Consider the following 4,464-nt stretch of genomic DNA (forward strand, 5'->3'; position numbering starts at 1 on the left):
ACGTGCCAAATATGACCTCGTTTCGGCAAACTATGCCATGCCGAGACCGTTTCCCACCTCATTTCCCCTGAAATCCATAGAACTCCGGACGTGATAGCTCTTTTCGTGAAGGGTTTTTCAAAATAATTGCCATATCCTAGTTTTGACAAACGGAATAGTTACTATGACATAAAAAATGACGCCACGCGGCTCCGTGGGATTTTTTGACTTCGTTCATACTGCCATCTGGCCAAAACAGGCCCCCCGGGACATGCGGTATCGCCGTATCGGGCGTGCGGGTGCACCCATTCACGAACAAACTAAACGGACAAAAATTAGCACATATAATGATGCGTTGTAGAACTAAAAACATTTTTTCCGGAATTTCTGGAGCGACGGATAGTTGAGCCCTAGTTCAAATCCGGTCAGTTTCCAGCGGATTCGGTGGGACACCGCCGAAAGCCGCATGGTTTCCCAAAAAGCTAACGCATGCACATGACATTTGATAGGTGGTGCATAGGTGGTCTACTATCATCGCACGGAGGTTTCTCGTCATACTAAAATGCGCCCCATGTAGCTGCTTCACAAATAAAAACCGTTTGGGCACGCTAAAAATGAAAAGATGGTCGCCCGTGGGTCGGATTAGAAATCCGCACCCGTGGTCTTGCTTCCCATCCTAGGGCCCACTCACGTGCCAAATATGACCTCGTTTCGGCAAACTATGCCATGCCGAGGCCGTTTCCCACCTTATTTCCCCTAAAATCCATAGAACTCCAGAGGTGATAGCCCTTTTCGTGAAGGGTTTTTCAAAATAATTGCCATATCCTAGTTTTGACAAACGGAATAGTTACTATAACATATAAAATGACGCCACGTGGCTCAGTGGGATTTTTTGACTTCGTTCAAACTGCCATCTGGCCAAAACAGGCCCCCGGGACATGCGGTATCGCCGTACCGGGCGTGCGGGTGCACCAATTCGCGAACAAACTAAACGGACAAAAATTAGCACATATAATGATACGTTGTAGAACTAAAAACATTTTTCCGGAATTTCTGGAGCGACGGATAGTTGAGCCCTAGTTCAAATCCGGTCAGTTTCCAGCGAATTCGGCCGGACACCGCCGGCAGCCGCATGGTTTCCCAAAAAGCTAACGCATGCACATGACATTTGATAGGTGGTGCATAGGTGGTCTACTATCATCGCACGGAGGTTTCTCGTCATACTAAAATGCGCCCCATGTAGCTGCTTCTCAAATAAAAACCGTTTGAGCACGCTAAAAATGAAAAGATGGTCGCCCGTGGGTCGGATTAGAAATCCGCACCCGTGGTCTTGCTTCCCATCCTAGGGCCCACTCACGTGCCAAATATGACCTCGTTTCGGCAAACTATGCCATGCCGAGGCCGTTTTCCACCTCATTTCCCCTAAAATCCATAGAACTCCAGAGGTGATAGCCCTTTTCGTGAAGGGTTTTTCAAAATAATTGCCATATCCTAGTTTTGACAAACGGAATAGTTACTATAACATATAAAATGACGCCACGTGGCTCAGTGGTATTTTTTGACTTCGTTCAAACTGCCATCTGGCCAAAACAGCCCCCCCGGGACATGCGGTATCGCCGTACCGGGCGTGCGGGTGCACCCATTCGCGAACAAACTAAACGGACAAAAATTAGCACATATAATGATGCGTTGTAGAACCAAAAACATTTTTCCGGAATTTCTGGAGCGACGGATAGTTGAGCCCTAGTTCAAATCCGGTCAGTTTCCAGCGGATTCGGCGGGACACCGCTGGAAGCCGCATGGTTTCCCAAAAAGCTAACGCATGCACATGACATTTGATAGGTGGTGCATAGGTGGTCTACTATCATCGCACGGAGGTTTCTCGTCATACTAAAATGCGCCCCATGTAGCTGCTTCACAAATAAAAACCGTTTGGGCACGCTAAAAATGAAAAGATGGTCGCCCGTGGGTCGGATTAGAAATCCGCACCCGGGGTCTTGCTTTCCATCCTAGGGCCCACTCACGTGCCAAATATGACATCGTTTCGGCAAACTATGCCATGCCGAGGGCGTTTCCCACCTCATTTCCCCTAAAATCCATAGAACTCCGGAGGTGATAGCCCTTTTCGTGAAGGGTTTTTTCAAAATAATTGCCATATCCTGGATTTGACAAACGGAATAGTTACTATGACATATAAGATGACGCCACGTGGCTCAGTGGGATTTTTTGACTTCGTTCAAACTGCCATCTGACCAAAACAGGCCCCCCGGACATGCGGTATCGCCGTACCGGGCGTGCGGGTGCACCCACACACGTGCCAAATATGACCTCATTTCGGCAAACTATGCCATGCCGAGGCCGTTTCTCACCTCATTTTCAATGAAGTCAACTAGATTTAAACTAGAGGTACTTGATCTAATGCACATGATTTTTGGGTAAATTAACTTTGTAGATTCAAAATATGATATGGATGTCATATTTGTATTCCTCTAATTTTTCTGATCAATTTAGACATATTATTTGCCAAATTCACATTTACCGATATTAATTATTTCATATTAAATAAAAAGACAAAAAAATAAAATTCTTTAATTGTTTTTTCAAATTCTACATTATTATATATATATATATATATATATATATATATATATATATATATATATATATTGATTGTTGTTTACTTAAGTAATTGATTAGAATTCAAAAATATAGAGGTGTGGCATCACGGCCAAAGAGTTAATATGATTGATATGGTAGTATTAACAACAATGTGTCATTTCTTTCATGGAAGCTCATCCGAAGAGAACCAAGAAGTTAAGCGTGCTAGGGTGGGAGTAGTGTGAGGATGGGTGACCAAGTGGGAAGTTTGACTACAAGTGTAATTTGACCTAAGATTAGGTGTACTAAGTGTGATTGTGAAAGATTAACAAGTTAAAAATAATAAGAAGAAAATTGAAAAAAATTAATAAAAAAATATTATTTGTTCAAAAAACATAATTTGAATATTTTTTCGTCAAATAATTTGAAAATTTTGAAATACTATGCCGACGGTTATACCGTCGGCACAACAATCTACGCCGACGGCCAGTCTGTGCCGACGGTGATCGGGTAGTCCCCGACCAGAACTATGCCGACGATGCTATGCCGACGGTCACCGTCGGCACAGCCTGTGCCGACGGCCATCTGTGCTGTGCCGACGGCTGGCAGCCGTCGGGACACTGGAGTTCTCCCGTAGTGACCTGAGAATCAACAGTGGCTTGGAGATAATGTAGACCAATCATATTTTCTTATGTACAAATTCGAATCGTGGATGTTGACATCTGGTGATTATTTCTTGCATGCTATTCTGTGTGTTGTTTGATGCTTTATTATACTGATTTGGTTGTGGATCACAGGGAAATCGTCTTTGGCCCATAGGTGTAGATACACCCATTGTCTAAAAGGAAATGTTCAAGAAATCGTTAATCTTAACTTATCGGTCAGCCTCAAAATAGAGATTAATCGCTTATCGGTCGATTAATCGATTTTATCGGTCGCCCATTTATCGACTTATTTTTTTGTAAATCCTAATTTCCAACACTAAATTTTATATAATATGGTATGTAAAAATAATATTGGAGAATTGAGCATAAGAATTACCTTGATTATTTGCATTTGAATCAATAAAAATGGAAAATTTGAGCTAATGCACAATTCTACAAAACCATAGGACGAAAATATCGACTGCCATACCGAATTTCAGTGAAATTTCATTGACAGCTGGCCAAAATATCGGTCACCAGAGTGAAAATCGGACAAAATATCGGCTCTCAGACAGAAAATCGGCCGATATATCGGTGCATCGATAAATTAGCCGATATGCTAAAATCTTATCGGTTACCACCCGATTCACGATAAATCGGTATCTCGGCCAATTTTTTGAACATTGTTAAAAAGTAAATTTTGAAATGTCTAAAAATTGGGGGAAAATATTGATGTACACCTTGACATTCTATGTTCACACACTAAGTTTCGCAAAGAGATGACATTTTTTATACGCTGTGTAAAAAAGATAATTTTCATTGATCTAAAATATCTTTTCACGTGACATGTTTTTGTCTTTTTCGTAGGCAACACAAAATTTATTTTTCCACAAACTTTTGTGAGTGAACATAGAATGTCCAGATGTACATCGGAGATTTTTTTTCCAGAATTTTTTGATATTCTAGAATAAACTTAAAATATAATTTTCTTAATAGGTGCATTTAGACCTACGAGCCAAAACATCATGTCCGTGGATCATATGGTTATTTATTGTTTCCTAATTTCATCCGAAAAGTGTGTTTGACACATGTGCACCAATGCTCCCTCCATTTTCAGATTTTTTAAACTTTTAAAACCTAACACTTCTATATCTCTAAAAATTATGGCGTTAAATATATAGATAGATATATACAGTACGAGTGTATGCAAAAAAGCCCGCTAAAAATACATTGTATTTTGGGA

Source organism: Lolium perenne, chromosome 5, assembly GCF_019359855.2.
Source record: "Lolium perenne isolate Kyuss_39 chromosome 5, Kyuss_2.0, whole genome shotgun sequence".
In the NCBI taxonomy this organism is placed as follows: Eukaryota; Viridiplantae; Streptophyta; class Magnoliopsida; order Poales; family Poaceae; genus Lolium; species Lolium perenne.